Source organism: Neophocaena asiaeorientalis, unplaced genomic scaffold, assembly GCF_003031525.2.
Source record: "Neophocaena asiaeorientalis asiaeorientalis breed wild unplaced genomic scaffold, Neophocaena_asiaeorientalis_V1.1 scaffold434, whole genome shotgun sequence".
Lineage (NCBI taxonomy): Eukaryota > Metazoa > Chordata > Mammalia > Artiodactyla > Phocoenidae > Neophocaena > Neophocaena asiaeorientalis.
Window position 1 is genome coordinate 2,248,455 of NW_020175441.1, and position 17,640 is coordinate 2,266,094.

General features: G+C 39.5%; 1 protein-coding gene across 2 annotated transcripts in view; it reads left to right on the forward strand.

Moving 5' to 3' along the window:
* The first annotated feature begins 13 nt into the window (after positions 1–13).
* The window catches only part of LOC112415059 (cyclin-dependent kinase inhibitor 2A-like), a 24,122-nt gene continuing 6,495 nt past the window's right edge, over positions 14–17,640 (forward strand). Inside the window, exon 1 of one of the 2 annotated variants that reach the window (XM_024767830.1) lies at positions 14–91. The gene's annotated coding sequence lies outside the window, so the exon portion shown is untranslated. Of the gene's footprint in view, positions 92–333; positions 453–17,640 lie in introns of those variants that run through there. The other variant, XM_024767829.1, reaches the window with a different exon arrangement.

Sequence of the window (17,640 nt, forward strand, 5' to 3'; positions counted from 1 at the left end):
GGACGCTAGCTGCCCGCGCGCGCGCCTCCAGGCGCCTCAGCCCGCCTTTCCCGCGCGCGCTGGGCGCAGAACGGTTCTGGGCTCTGAGGAGGTGGGGGGCGAGCGGGCGCGCGCAGGGAAGGCGGGTGCGCGCGTGCGGGGCGGGGATGGGCTGGGGGCGGCGCGTGGGTCTCAGTTTGCTATCGGGGGGCGGGCGCCGAGCTGCCTACCTCTGAAGTCAAAAGGCGGCGCAGCGGCCGCCGAGCTCGGCGGCGGCAAGAACATGGTGCGCCGACTCTTGATCACAGTGCGGATTCGGCGCGCGTACGGCCCGCCGCGAGTCAGGGCTTTCGTCGTGCAGATCGCGCGGCCAGCGCGTGAGTGGGCAGCGCCGGTCGTGCGGGCCGCTGCGGACCTCGTGCTGATGCTAGTGAGGAGCCAGCGCAGAGCGCAGCAACCGCATCCTAGACCAGGTAGGAAAGGCCTCGAAAATCCCGGGCGCAGTCGGCCCTTGGGTGATTTTGTTTGATGTAAGCTAATACACAGATAAATCATCTCCAGACGAGGTTGGAAGAGGTTGTTTCGGCGTGGGTGGAGGTTCCTTCCACTTTCTCTCCATACGGGTTACAGTTACTTAGAGGTGCTGTTCTCCCAGTATGTGGAGCCCGGAGCCGCCTTCACACACCTCCTTAATCCCTTGAAACTCTGGGGGAAACCGGGAGATTCTAAACCCACTTTAGAAGTCAGTCACTCCTGAATTTCCTGAGTGGGAATCAGTAAACACACACACACACACACAAACACGCACAAGGTGTATTTCTAAGGCACTTTATTGCGCCCTGGAGGAAAGTATCACTAACGGTCTTAGTTTTCTGGAGGCCGCCTTTTTCCTCCCCAGTCTTCCTGCCTCGTCAACCCTCCCTCCTTCCAGTAGTGGAGGACGTTTGAGGGTGCGGGCTCGCACAGAGTTTGACTTCCCGAAATAGTAACATTGATCTTGATCGAAGGATCAGTAATTGCTAAGAGGAGCAATCACTTGCTTTTGCAGTCAGTGGAGAGTCAAACTTTCGCAGTGAGATGGAGGTTTCTTCTTTAGCGGCCTGGTATTATCTAAGTACTTGGGACAATGCCCGTATGTTTAGCAGAAGGCAGAACTACAGTAGGGAGTCTAAGGATCGCACTGATCATATTTTAGTCATCTCAGGCCCCAATTAACAGGCCCCAAATGAGGCCTACTTCTTGAAAGACAGAATTCTAGGTAGTTTTGTTCTCACATAAGATAAATCTTTACATAGTCGATGTAATTTCCTATGACGAGGATAGTTGAAATATATATATATAGCTACAATATATAGAGTCCTAATTAGAACTTGGGTAATGAATCCAAAAACAATTTAATGGGGCTTAATTTTTGTGACCTTCCTTGTGGCGTTATTGCCCCATGAATATGTGTTTTGAAAAAGCAAAGGTCAGCAGAGGGGGAATTATTTTTTATTGTAACGTTAATAGACTTTTTGACATGTAAATGTAAAACTGTTAACACTATCAGTGTTTAATCAGGTGCCTCAATTTCTATTGGCAAAAATCTACAAACAATTTATAGGAAAAATACACATTTTCTTTTTCATATTATTATTAAAGTTCAGGGGGTTTTTTGGAATTAGTAGAAGGAGCTTGTAAAGAATTTCAAGGCATGTTGCTGGTCTTGATTTCAGTTCATTTTAAAACATTAACAGGATCCTATTTTTTAAAACGGTGCTTTATCCGTACCAGCAAGCATTTAGCCACTATGATGTGTTTTTGAATACCTTAGTTTGTTAATATTATTCTCTATATAAAGTTATTTTATTTAAATTATTAAGTTGCATCCAAAACTCTATAGTAACAAAGTAGAAAAATTTAATCTATGTAAATACTATAATTAGGTGTTTTCTATTTTAGGAATACATAATATAATATTGTGATTATTTTAAGTTAGAGAAATTTCATTTTATAATATATTTATTGTATAAGTGTTAAAAATATAAAAATGATAGATTCATTGAAAATAGCCATTTATTTCTTGTTATTTAGGTATAAATCAATTTTCAGGAATGAAAGTTATTTTTAGATGCATTGACTATATGAAAAGCCCAATTTTCAGCAAATATCTGAAGACAGAACACATGACGTAGATAGAATAGAATATGTTTTGAAAATATGTGCAATTCTCCAACTTCATATATGAAATTTTACACATATACAAACATCTGGAAGTATTAATTATAAGTGACATCTAATTATATATTTCACATTAATATATATTATGTCTATGGTTATACTGATTTAAGAATATATATGGGTGGTAATTATGTTGGGACTCATACAATTCCTTGAGAGCAATAGTGCTAAAAACTAACTTGTATGAATTATTTAATACTAATGCAGACCTGTAAGGTGTTATTATTTTAACATATTTTTAGAGTTTTGCAAACATGTTCATTATGACTTTTCTTATATAACTGGAAACTGTATATAATAAAATTCCACGTTACTAGTTTCTTATCCACACGTGCCTGATGAATTACGCTAATTGACTCGTTACTTCTACCTTGGTGTGTTTACAAACTAGTCATATTTTTCTGAAATTAAATATTTATTTGTTTACTGTTATGTGGGAACTCTTAGGGTTTTTCCCCTCCTTTAACAGCATAGTGTCCTCTCAAGGTAAGCACTATACGGTTAGCATAAACCATTATTCCCAATGTGTACATGATCCCTAGCTTGTATTATGTTCTAAATGAACAATAATCCTTTCAGACATCAAGACTTAATACTCACTTACTTCTTTGGGGACTCTTGAATTTTAAAAAGTCCATTCTCATCCTAAGGTAACAACAACACAGCCTATTGCTGTCTATATCCAACAGTATTTTACAGGTCTACTAATTACGTGTTAGTTCATCACAAGTAACTAACACCGTAGGGTTAAGCTAAACCATTTTCCCAACATGTGAATGACACCTGATAGTAAAGTGATCTACATCATCTCAAAAATACCTTCTTAAAGGAAGGCTGAACATTTGGCCCAGTGTTTTTGCTCTTTTAAAACCTTTAGTACTTTTTGAGAAGCATGACAATCTCACTTGCCCCAGTCCATCCTAAAACACCCTAGGCCAGAGAATCCTTCTCTCTGCTACAAAATCCAACCTCATAAAGAGTTTTTATGGTGCTTTATTTCTACAGTTTAAATAATGTAAACAATGGGTATAGTTTCATTTTCTAAACATAAAATTATAATATTGAATAGCTTTAAAAAAAACTACAGTTTTCTAAATTCTGATTTTCACATACCTGATGACTACTATTGTGTCTGTTTATTGACTGAAGATTAATGCACTTTCCTAAACACCTCACTGGCAAGAACATTTTTACATTATGTATCAAGAACTTGTAAAATATCCATATACTTTTATTCAGTTTTTCTATATGTAGGCATTATTTTAAGGAAAGAAAGATTCTGACAAAGAGCAATACAAACAGATAAATAGTAGCAGGAAATTGAAAATTGCCTAAAATTCTAGCAATCACATTGTTAAATTATGTTCAATTATACCTATACTCTGGAATTATGGTCTGAAATATTTCAGCTGGAATGTAACAGACAATCATCATGTTTTTGAAGAATATTTAATAGAATGTAAAATTATTACATTATAAAGTTAGGTGATTTCCTTTTTTTAAAAAAAAAAGTAAGATTTAAAGCAATAAACAATTCTTATTCTTGCTTTTCCTCTCCGTCTCTCTCTGTTTCTCTCGTTCTTTCTCTACACATACACATACATACACACACACACAGCAATGTATCAGAATATCTATAGTGGCTTCCTCAGGATGGTTGGTGATCTTTATTTCTTCATTACACTTTTGTGTCTTCTAAAGTGCTATGACCATCACCAGTTTAAAAAAAAAAGTTATTTTCATACAGTACAGATGAACTAAGAGCTTACTTAGCGTTAGTTGGGGAAGGCGTGAGAAAGGGTGAGGAGAATAAGTTGTACACGTATCCTATATAAGAAGGTGGCTTTAAGGTCTGGAGAAAGCCTGAGAGGGTTCTGACTTCAGACTGTAGGGCACGCTGTGCCTATTCACAACGTAGTTCGTTTTTAAATAAATGATAAATGCGTGGCTATACCTGTTTCCAAGGCGCCTGGGTGTTAGGCCTCTCTGGTCCCAGCACTTGCCCCTCCTCGGGATCCCCTTCTCCCAAGTCCTCCCTGGACGACTTCAGGGTGGGGCTCTCCACTTCCCAGAGCTGAGCTGGGGTCGCAGCGGGTGTCCCCAGGACCCCAGAGTAGGAAGTGAGACTCCAAGTTGCTCGGACCTCGCCTCCTTCACCTCTCAACTCCAACCACCCTCCTTGACTCATCCCTCACCCTCTCAATTCTTAGAGATGCTTCGGATGCCGGAGATTTTATTGGCCGCTGGGGTAGGACACAGGCCCACTTATCACCTAACTCCGCGAACGCACCCAGCCCTTCTATTTTTAACCTCCTCTGGGCCTCGCCCCTCACCCCAACTATTTCCGCAGGTAATATTTCATTAGAGTAACAGAGCAGAGCAGGAGTTAAACGCAGAGCAGGATGGGGGCTGCCCTGGGTGAGGAAGGGGTGGGGACAGGCGGAGTCTGAGTGGGCTTCGTGGCTTCCAGGGGGGTGCAAGGTATGACAGGGGACATATCTGTGTCACCTCCCCCAGCGTGAAACTGACTAGGCCTTTTTTTCTGGAAGGGAGGGAGCGGGATGGGACAGGTTCACTCCGAGGCACGGAACGGAACGAGAGATGGTGAGGTGCACTTCCAAGACTAGGCGGCTATTCCATTACCTTCCAGGCTAGGTGGTGACCAGAGTATTGAAAGGCCTCGTTTTCTTTGTTTCTCTGTCTGGGGTGCAAGGTGGTATAAAGAATGGCCCGTCATATTTTGCTAGTGATGATGTCTCTCAATAGTTTTCTTCTTATACTGAAGCTTTCCTCATGTTTGTAAACTTTCTCCTTTAGTCAAGACATTCAAATAAAATCATTTATTAGAATGAAAAAACATGCCAGTATTAAAATAAGGTCAACTTCTATGTCAGTAAGCCAACCGATGGAGAAAACCTTAGGAATAAATAAAGGCTTTGTTCATAGGAGAAGGAAGGTCCTTTTAAAGACTGCTCCATCTTAGAAAATGCCCACCAATCTGGGGTCTCCGCAGAGTCACCATATCCTAATTCATGGTATTTCACTGTGTGTTCAGCAATCCCATGTGTATTGACAATTGTTGAATTTACTAAATGTCAATAACATTTGTTTTTTAAAGAAAGAAGGATTGAAGAAAATCTCTGCCTGTCAGTGCAGTTTTCTATTTCATAAACCCTGGAATGATTGTTGCAGTTGGGTAGAACTACATAATCAGAAAGAAGTAATAAAGGAGAAAAAATTAAAATGTCAACTGCAAGATTTAAAATTACGGTGCCTCAGAGGTCCTTTGAAAAAGAATAAGTTGATTTTTATTTTTTATCACAAATGACTTTTTAATTCTTCTTCAGCTAGCTCTCAATTTTCCCCTTTACCTTCAAAAAGAAAATCTCAGAATTTATTTACATGGTTGCGAAGCCAGTAGGAGTTTTTTCTCAGGGAAAAAAAGTTTTGTAGATTGTAGAGGTTCAGAACTATATGAACAAAGACATGTAATCTCTTAAACAAATTGCAACTAATAAAATTGTGCAATCAGAGTGGTGTTAATATATATGCCCTTACTTTCTTAATTTAAGCATGAGAATAATGTGACGTCAAAGAAGTAAGGCAAAGGTTATCAGCAGCATCCTTACCTGGGCTGCTGTTTAAAATACATATTTCTGGAGCTCATCCTCAGAATATGTGATTCAGCAGATTTGCTATGGGTCCCAAGAATCTGCATTTTAAAGCATTTAAGGGGGATTCTGTTAGGAGGTGGCTCCTTGGGACAAATATGGTCAACATTGCTTTTTTAAACCTTATTTTTGCTCATTTATTTTTGAATCGAGGTTCAGCCTTTTAGATAAGATTTAAAATTTTAGAATCACACTTTGGGTGCCAGGAAGGACACTGAGAATCTGAATAAATCATTGGAGGAGCTATTTTACCAAATGAAGGATACCCTTTATTATTATTATGTGATCCTTCATCTGAATTGGAAAGAATTATCTCTTAGATGCCAGATCTCTACAATCAGAACACATTTGGGGGCGAAGAATGTAACAGAATACACTTGTGCATTAAAGCTTGTAGCACCAGCCAGAAAATTTCCACAAAAGACATCACCTTTTTGAAACACTACATACACTTACTGTTGTTTACATACGATGGATGGTCCTCGATAGATAGATAGATAGAGTAATAAGTAATAAGGGATTTCTTTTATTTTACTTTATCTTCCAAACCAGAAACCAGGCAGTAAACATAACAACGTAAAATTATGTAAGAGAAGAAAAAGAAAACATAAAAGTATTCCACAGATTTAAATTATATTTATTTATGATCAAGGCAAAATTGCAGTAGAACGTAGCCATAACAGAATAAAGCACTTATAGATAAAATGAGCAGTCTTTGTGTCTATAAAAGCACATTGATGAGGGGGAAATATGTAGAATAATGTAAGCTAAAGAATAATTTGCCATTATAAGTAAAACTAAAATATTATGCCTTCCAACTTATAATCATAATTTTTCTGCTTTTCAACTACATTTTTCTAATGTTACACCTATTACTTTGCTGATGTATCAAGGGGGAAAGCTTACGTTTTACTTTCTTTTTTTGAGTGCCACCATTTTCTTGCTCTGAATCTCTCAGGCTGCCAGACCATCTGACTCAGCAATTGTACAACTCTTTCACCCAATTTAAAGAAACAGCAGCTCTCCAAACACAATGAATCCCCCCAGATGCAAATCTTTCCCAACCTGTAGAACTAGCAGTATATTTTAATTCTGAAATAATTGTTAAATATACATACAACATGGGACACTTTGAATTTTACTCCATTCAATTTACATGCTGAATAATTGAAACTGAATATATTTTATGTAACACAATTTTTAAAAGAAGCTTATTGAAACTTTCTTCTAAAAGCATATGGTCAAGTTTGCTTTCTCTTTTCCCTCAAAATAATTATGAGGCGCTTAACAGTAATAGAGCACGTCAACTTACATTATCTTAGTTAATTGTCACATTATCCTTATGTTTTAGGGATTTTATTGTCTCATTTCATGGGCTGGAGACTGAGGCTCTGATAGGTTGCATGGTCTGTCAAAAGTCATTGACTAGTAACTCGTGCCAATTTGAACTAGGCGTGCTTCTTGCCCCAAATGCTCTAACTTAGCCCTTTATAACTGCCTCTTGAGTGAATACATGTTATATATATATATACATGCACATATATATACCTATATGTGTGTATATATGTATATGGTTTCAGTTCCATCTCTTATAGTTAGTTGTTGTTTTGTAAATTGCTTAACTCCCTTGGATCTCTGTTTTACTCAGCATCAGCCACATATGTTCTAGCAAATATATATTTAATTAGGTGAATGAAAAGTTCTGAAAAATAAGGCAGTTTAATAAATGAAGTCCTAAAAGCCATTGAATCTCATAATAAAACAAGAAAATTAACTTCTTTCAGAAATTCATTTCTTGCCCAGAATAAAACTAATTCAAAACTCCCTTATAAATTAAGTATAAATTACTCACACTTCAATTTAAGAGCAGTAAATAGGAAACCTATGCACCAGCATAGGAATCACTTGAAGTACGAAGTAGAAATGTCACTTTCTTGGAATATATGATCTGTGATTAGATTCCATTTCCTTTACTTACTAGCTGTGTGGTATTAGGACTAAGTACTTAAAGCTCTCAATGCTTCCACTTTCTTATCTGTAAACCTAAGGTGGTACCCTATAGTACTCATCCATTGAGAACTAGATAAAATAGTATATGTAAGGAGATGTTTGCATATACTATCACATACATTTGATATGTATGATACATACATACGTATCACATACATTTGTCAATTATTGTTAAAGTGCCTAATTAAACTAATCCTTGAAAGCACATTAATTTACTTTTACAGTAAATGCCTTCTTAACTATAATTTAATTATTTAGAGTAGCTAGAAATTCCTCAACTCCATTTTAAAGAATATGCATATCATAATAAAAATATATTTATTCAAATCCCTGGCATATATTCCAAGGTGTCAGGTAAATTTGTACAAAAAAATCATTGTAAACTTGTACAGAAGCCCAATATGATGGCCTTTACAGTGTGATTCTAAACTTTTCTAGTATTCGTAATTACTAAATAGCTATTAAACGATAGTCATGAACTTGTTTTCTAAGATAAGAAATTAAATTAGTTTTAGAAAACTGAAAAAAGTTATTAACTTGCCTTCAATTTATCAAAAAATTCAATAACCCCAAATAATAATTTCTGGAGGGAACACTGAGATAATGCGCTCTCGATTCCTTCAGAACAGTTGCTGCAGTCTGAATACCTGAATCAATAGCTTCGGCACAGAATTTTCTAAAAACTCTTTAGTGTGAAGAGTGTGCATGCATGCGTGTGTGTGTGTGTGTGTGTGTGTGTGTGTGGTGGAAGGAAAGAGGGGAAGAAGCATTAAAGTCATCCTCAAAACCTCCAAAATGTCTGCTTTGGAAGGTGGCCTGCAGCTATTCTTATTCACATTTAGTAGGATATCAAAGAGACAAAATATGTTAACTATACTTCCTTAGGCAAAATTGACTTAGGTATATAAAATTAGTGCAGAGAAACATAAAGTATGCTCTGTTATCATTGCCTTTAAAAAATGAAGTCTGGGAGTTATCATCTTAACCATAAGAAAGAGAAATATAAAACTATACCCTCAACCCTGAGACTCAAAGGAAAACATGAGTGGGAATGTTAAATCTGTAAGTGAAAGGTGCTAAAACATGAATAGGAAGCATTTTCTGATTTATTCAGGATTGATGTATATCATCATGAAGTTGATTCCTTCCAGAGGAATTTAATCCCATATTGGGTGAAGAATGTGACTCCAGGAAGAGTGATCCAACACAGAAAATTTTCTTATGATCTTTTACAATATCAGAGGATAGTTTGGCTTCAGAATTTTCAGAAGTCCAGGAAAGGCAAAAAAAAAAAAGAAGAAGGTAACAGTTAGACTCTAGAGCTCCAAGAAGGCAGGCTACTCTTAAGGGATAGTTGTGGGAGGGTGGTAACTAGGTCTCCCTTTGAAGAGGAAAGCTTCAATATAGATGTTTCCCAAAATTTAGAGTATCCTAAATCATCGTTAAACCCAGTCAATCAACCATGAACACTTAACTTCCACCAAGAGTGAAAACTGAACACAATATTACTGCTCTGTGAGTTTCACTTTCTCAAGGCAATAATAGCACATACAAGCATCAGCAGGATAGGCAGAAATGGAATACTGTATGTGTTCAAGGTTAGCAATTAAGAGAGCAACACGTGTTTGAAAGGAGAAAATCTGTGCAATCAAGGAGGAAAACGAGGGAGGTTGGGAATAGAGGTTTAGAGAAGGTAAACTTTATAATTTCTCAATTTTGCCTATAGCTTCCCCATTGTACTTTCTACTTGAACTGCACTCCAAGGACTGGTTGTGGGTAGCAATGAACGCAGAGGAAACATTGAACACAGTGACACACTCCATCATCACTTCCCATGATTTCATGAAAGTTTTTGTGGAAGTACTTTTATTATAACACAGCCAACTTTATTACAAAAAAGCTCTGTTTTCATGGGGTTAGAATCAAAGAAGACAGAGTTAATCACACTTTCTGGAAGGGAGTTTGCTTGTTCAAATCACAGATACCTGCCAGAATGTATAGTAATGAGAAAAAAATACCCAAGAGGAAATTGACTTTGATGGCCTAAATGAATAAGAAGATAGTAAATGTCATATCCTTAAAAAAAAAAAAGTAAGTTCCATTTATTGAGAGCCCACTGTGTGCCTAGATTTTTCTATATCTGACATTCTTTATTCCTTATAATAACCCAATGAATTATGTTTTATTCCTCACTTTGAGAGGTGAGGAAATGGAGGCTCAGAAAGTTTATGTAATTTATTCAAGTCGGCAGAACTGGTAAATGAGGGATGAGGGCTACCTGAGTATGAAGACTGAGATTGTCCCATTACCTACGCTGCATTTGTGTCTTCTCCAAGATTATTATTTAAGGCTGTGGTTGACATCCTCACCAACCACATTTGTCGCAGTCAGTATAAGTAGCTGTGGCCATAGAAAGAACATGAAGAGAGGACTGGGTTTAAGACCTGCAGGAAACACTTATTTGCTGGGTAACCATGGCAATGCACACCCTTCCATTTCCTTATCTATAAATCATAGGGGTAGCTTTTTGAAAAACAATTTTTCAATATGTGTCACAAGACTTAGACTCTTTGAAAACCTGCAGTACTATTTGTTGTAGCAATTAGAAACACCTTAAATATATGACAACAGGAGTATCAGTAGGTAAACTGGAGCTTTTTTTCCCCAGTGGAGTATGTTGTAGCTATTAAAAATAGTGTTTATAAAGCAATTTTGGAGAGTTTGGGAAAATGCTCTAATGATAAGTGAAAGGAAAAACTCATTTCAAAATTGTATTATATCCACAAGCACTGAGCAAGGATAAAAGACAGGAAGGAAATATTTCAAAATGTTATTGTTTCCATGTAGTATAATTTTTCATTTTCTTTATGAAGCTCATTTCTTACATTTTTTTACATATGTAAACTATAATCAAGAAAAAATCATTCAAAAATGAGAGGACTGGATTAAGTCACTTTGAGGGACTTCAAGGTCCAAATTTCTATCACTATGTGTATGATTATCCAAGAATAATCACACAGAAGCACAGTAATTCCTGAAGGTGGAAATCCTGTCACCTTGGGTCCAGAATTTACAACCTGCCTGATGGCACAGTTCTCAAAGAAAAGAAAGCATCGCTGAGTTGTCCACCATGTCCTGTACAAATCAATCAGCAGGGAAACATAGTGGGGAGAGTGTGCACCTCTCAGACAGAACTGGGAACCTTGAGCTTGGACTCCATCTCCTTGTACCTTATGACTTAAGCACTCTGGGCGTCTTCTTTTCTAATTAATGAAGAAAAGATACTACTCTGTATTCCACAGGACAGTCATGGGATTACAAATGACGTATGTAAAGCTGCTTATCACATAGTTGGGGTTCAATAAATGGTAGCCATTATGATTTTGCTGGCAACTTTGAATGAATTTTCTATTGTTTCTGTTTCTGTCTGTCTCTCTCTCCTGTAATTATATGCTTTACTTATTTTTTCCCTCAGGATGAGGCTAATTCTAATTCTCCATATCTGTGCATGTAAACAAATTATGCACGTATGCACACAAATACATACTGTATCTACTTATATATATATATACATACCATATATACATAAAGAGAGAGAGACAGACACACACACACACACACACACAGTGCTAGTCTTTTAGTTTTTTTCAACTGGCCAAGTAGCCACAAATAGGCATAAGTAATTCAACAAAAGAAACTTCTCAACAAACAAAAACAGACATTTACAAAACAATTGAGTTAGGGAGTGATTGTTTTCATGAGCTTCAAAGGTTCCTCATTTCACAAGACTCCACTCTAGAGATATTTTTAAGAGTAAACTCCTTACATAGATTTAAAATTACATTTGTTTTGCACACAATTTAGAAAAGACATCTGCTGTATAACAGGTTATCCTCAAAATGATCTTGGGAAGATGATGATAGATACTACAGATTCTATACCCAGTTAATACTTTGGAAAATAAGACTGAAAAATTAGGACTTACCTATAATTATATATCAGGTATATAATAAAGGGATTTTGAGTTTTGTGCTCTTTGCCCAAATCGTAGTCTTCAAATAATCCTCTACCGCACCCAGCATTCCACCCTAGAGCCCATCTATTCAGGCTTAACCCAGCTATGTCCAGAAGCTCCATTAACAGAGCATACCTGCTCTGATAAGCTGTTTCCTAAGGAGGTCTTGTTAATTATTGGATCCTCTCCAGACCCTGAAATGCAACATCTTTTTCCTGGTCTTTTTCAGACACAGGTCTGAATTGTCAGTTGTCAGAGTGCATCCTCCTTCTCCTATACTGTAATGTAGGCTCCCCTAAAGCGTGCATTCCAATTCCGGACCAACTTCCTCCTCCAGAGAATCAAACATGTCGATGGTTGCTACCAATTTACCCTCTTGACTAAGGACCCTTCTTTTTTTGTATACACAACTTAAAGCCAAGTGCCTGACATATAGTATGAACTCAGTTACTCTTTGTCAAATAAGGTTATGAATGATGGTTTTCAGAAAAGCAATGCTCAATGCTTATTTGTCTAATAAAATGTATTATGTTTACTTAATTAATTATATGGCTAATATATGCATATAGTACAAAATCCAAACAATACAAGTTGTAGAGTGTGACAAGAAAATCACATGCCCATCCCAGTTCCCCATTTCTTCTCCCGAGAGTTAACAGACTTTTCTATATCTGTCCAGAGGTATTCTATATATTTTTTATTTTTAACCTCAAACTATATTTTGAACAATTCTTTTATAACAATACTAATATTAAATATGGTAAACAGATGTATGCTTTTGTGTGTATTGCCTCACTTGATATAATAACCTCATGAGATATAAAGGTAGAGCAAGATAGAGTCCATTTTAAGGATATGGACGTTGAAGCTAAGAATAGCCTCAAAGGATTTCACAATCAAAAAGCATGTTGATAGACAGTCAAATCAGGACTGTCACTTGGTCCCAGTTCAGAGCTGTTTATCCAATACCCTTTATCTTCCTCATAAAATGATGTTAGTTTACATATGATGTATTTGCATATTATGCATATCATACCCTGCCAATCCTGCAGTGCCTTGTAAGAACCAGAACCTAATTTCAGAATACTACCTTCTCAAATGTCTTTCTTTCTCTTTCTGGTGATGTGTTGAATTAATGTTCGCATCTTGAATACTATTCTTGGATTTGTAGGGTCACAGGAGCACCATCATTGCAAGGCTTCCTTTAATTTAAAGAGTCAGGTGCCCCTCTAGTGTCACCTACCCTCAGCTGGGTTCTCCAGGCTGATGAAAAGCCTTCTAAGTCCGACTTAGCCCATCCCTCTTTCCTCATAACATATCCTAAACCTTCAGCACTCTCACTTCCTAGCCCACCATCTTATCATCACTGAAAACAAGCCAGCCTCTTTGTTCACGGAAGGAAGTGTTTCAACTTCCTCCCTGCCCTGACCTTTTCTCCCTTCTCAAATCTGGCTGAATCTCCTGCATCCAAATTTGTGATGACTCCCTGTGCCTTATATTCCTTTGCTTCCTTACTTTTTAGGTGGCTCAGGTCCTCAGAAATACCCTATCTTGCCTATGTCCTCAGTTTCTCTTTTTTTTCTCTCTCCTAACTGTTCTTCCTGTCACCTGGCACTTTTCCTTTAGGGTACGTGTGTGCTCAGGCCTCTTGCACCTTCCCTCTGCCTCCCCTCACCACTCACTGCCTTGAGCTATCACAGCTAACCTGTGAAAGAGTAGCCTGTACAGAGCGTCCCCACTTCCTCGGCATCCCATTCACTCCTGGTTTTCCTCCTGACAATCTGAGCAGCACTTAGCAGACGCCTTTGCAGGCTTTTCTTCCAGAAGTTTATTTTTCCGGTTTCTCACCATGCATCCCAGTTAATTACTTTCAGTTTTCCCAAACTTCTTTGCTCTCACTTCTGCCTGGAACATCTTTCTTCTTCTTTTCCATCTTTATACTCCTACACTTTTCAAGACTAAGGTGAGCTTCCAGCATCCATGAAGACTTTGCCTAAGCCACCAGAATGAGTTTGGTTCCATTTGCATTTTCTTGTGTCATCCTCTGTTTCCCTTTGCTCTTCTACACACATTACACATAATGCATCATTTAATCCCTACAACAACTCTTTGAGGTGAGTACTATTATCCCAGTTATATAAATGAAAAAACTGAGGTCCAGGTACATTAAGTTACTTTGTTATAGAGCAATTAAGTGAAAAGTCTAGATCTGAACCCAGGCATTCCAACTCAAGCCCATATGTTTAACATCTTCTACCCACCCCCTGCACTCTACGTTTAACCTGTGAGCTTGTTGAATGCACATTCATTTTTTTAAATGAATAATCTTTAAAAACTGATCAGAATTGAGACAGGTTTTTATTTCATAGTATAGATTTTCAAAACTGTCAACACAGCACAAACCTAAATAAGGCCATGACATCCTCAGGGAAGAAGAGAAGAAAGAAAGTTTGAGGAGGGTAATGGAAATAACCAACAAACTTTAGAATTTTTGAAGCTTTTTGACATACATCGTCTTATTTTATCATTCCATGAAATATATTATGACTCCATTTTACACATGGGGAATCTGAGACTGGGATAACCAGCACCAGGATCCTGGGCTTTATATTTTATTTCTTCTGAGGGTTTTCCCCTCAGTTCTGAGCTGATATACATGAGTAAATTGGGAGTTTGGTAGTTCTTTAAAAGAAAAACTAGGAAAGCTTTCATACTATTATTAACTACTTATTTACACAAGATTTCCAGTGGAGTATGGGATCAACTTCCAGAACAAAGGGGCCATACTCAAGGATACCATAATCTTTGGGGAACTCAACTGTAAGTGCTGGAGCTAATGCATACATGTCTAAAACCTCTTCTCGAAGAAAGTCAATCCCCATGTCTGTATATCCAAGGGATGTTTTTATATAGTTTTATCACCCATTTCCTCCAGTAACCGTCCAATATATTGTATGAGAGTTTAAAGAGTTCCTGATGTAGGAATCTATAGTTGAGTTTTAGAAGAATTTCTGAATTCCCTAAAAGTTATATGTGCCAGTGAACACACTTTTTAAATAAAATTGCATATTTTATTTTTTGAGGAGAGGATATATAGCTTTCAACAGGTTCTCCAAAGGGCCTACTCTCCCTGCCCTGAGATTAGGAACCATCATTTTAGTGATGAGAACTAATTTTGATATTAGTCCAAAAAGCCGGACATATTACAAGGGAAATCTGTTCCCTCCATCCCATCACCACAACGGCTATTTTCACCTCCCCCATGATACAATACCTTAAGCTACATTAAAAGAATTTTATGTTCTCTACCACAGTTTGAATTTTCCACACCATTGTTGCCCTAATGATTGAGAGGTGCCTGGAGGAAAATATAAATGGCACAGTGATGGATTTTTATAATGGATTTGATGCCCCATAAGTGTTTTAATTGGCATCACTTAAAACTTCATGTGTTGCCTAATCTAACAGCAACTGAAAGTACAGTCAGGTATTCTGGGTCTTCAGGAGGAGTCAAGTCTGTCATACGGAGTGAAGTAAGTCAGAAAGAGAAAAACGAATACCGTATGCTAACGCATATATATGGGATCTTAAAAAAAGGTTCTGAAGAACCTAGGGGCAGGAAAGGAATAAAGACGCAGACATAGAGAATGGACTTGAGGACACGGGGGGGGGGGGGGAAGGGTAAGCTGGGACGAAGTGAGAGAGTGGCATGGACATATATACACTACCAAACGTAAAATAGATAGCTAGTGGGAAGCAGCCGCATAGCACAGGGAGATCAGCTCGGTGCTTTGTGACCACCTAGAGGGGCGGGATATGGAGGGTGGGAGGGAGAAGCAAGAGGGAGGAGATATGGGGATATATGTATATGTATAGCTGATTCACTTTGTTATAAAGCAGAAACTAACACACCATTGTAAAGCAATTATACTCCAATAAAGATGTTTAAAAAAAAGTCAAGCAGGTACTGAAACATAACTTTTAAAATAGAGCTGGGTTATGTAGTAGACAGATGAAGCATGTGATTAAGGCATCTGCAAAGCCTGAGCAACCCAGTCTTTTAAAAAAGTATATATATATATGTGTGTGTGTGGTGTGTGTGTGTATATATGTATGTGTGTGTGTGTGTGTGTAATAACCATAGGATAAATTAGAAACTTGGATTTTCTTTTGCTTATTATCCTCTTCATTCTGTTAAACTTTTCATTAAATATGTCGGCTTTTGGAGGATGTCTATCATTGTTTCGGTGATTAAGGTCTTCTTGCCTTCCCTTTTATATAATATTGATAATTCTACCCAAAGCATTTTCTTCTTTGTGTCTCATAACAGGATTGCAAAAGAATCCTCAAAATGGATAATTTAAGAGCTAACATGCATTAGCTTAGGATGTGTGACACTGTTCTAAATACTTATGGGTATATCAATGCATTTAAAACTCAGAACAGTCCTATGAAGTAGGGACGACTCTTATCCCCCCCCCCCCCGCATTTTATAGCTAAGAAAATTTTAAGGTTTTTCCAGTAGGAAGGAGAGGTGTAGGGGGCGGGACAGAAGCGGCGCCAGGACAGTGTGTGAGCCTGGTCTCTGAATCAACTCTGAATGCAACTCTGCCCCTAGAGCGCTGAGCACTTTTTCTGGTCTAGGAGGAATTATTTATTAAGAACGGAGCCTATCAGCCCAGTGACTCCCTTGCCACTTTCCTATCTGCTTATAGGCAGAAATCTCCACCATCCCTGTTAAATAGACCTCATCTTCTCAGAGCCAGCCCGTATACTAGGCACTAGTACCAGGCATTGTGTAAGCCTCGGAAACGCTCTCTCCCGACATCCGTTTTCGTGTGTGTAGGGAGGGAGGCACAGGCTGGCGGGTGAGCCCACTCTCCAAAAAGAACGTTTGAGCTAGAATTTCTGGCATAGCAGAGCCAGCGCGCGATATCCAGGTGCTGAGTGTTGGAGGGGGAGTGTGTCGTCTGAAAGAAGGGAAGCCTCATGGTGGCATGGGTGATACCGATCCTCGGCTCTTACCGCGAGGACAGGCTGGCCGTTTCTTCTGATTAAAAGAGGAAGCAATACTTTGCCTAGGACACCAAACACACTGGTTCGAACTTGGCAGTTAGGAATCCCGTGCAGCTCTCTAATGCCAGGCAGGGTGTACACGCAAGGAATTTCGCTTTGGTGGAACGAACTCGCTCAGAGCTGCGCGTGCGCCTCTGCTGGGGGTGGGGGCGCAGCGCTGGGAGGAGGGCACGGGGGACGCGGGGAGGGGGGCAGGTGGGAGGGCCCTGGGCGCCCTACAGCCCGGGCTCCGCCGCGCTCCAGGGGCGGACCGCTTCCGGCCGGTGCCCCCAGGCGGGCGGGCGGAGGACTCGTGACTGCGGAGGCATGGAGTGGGGCCCATTCAGCGGTGTCTCATTTGCAGCGCGTTGGGAGCAAAAGGCGCCTCCTGGAAGAACGCGTGGAGGGCGCTCTCCGGGGTGGAAAGAGTCCGCGGGAGGAGTCGAGGAGCGGAGTCTGGGGGCCGCTTCCGCGGGCCCTGGAGGAGGAGAAAGGAGGGGCGGGCTGCTCCCGGGCGGCCGGGGCGGGCCGCCTGCGCTCCAAGGAGGCGGGAGAGGGAGAGTGAGGGAGCGAGGGGCGAGCGTTGGGGAGCAGCATGGAGACCTCGGCTGACTGGCTGGCCACCGCCGCCGCCCGGGGCCGGGCTGACGAGGTGCGAGCGCTGCTCGAGGCGGGGGCGCCGGCCCCCCC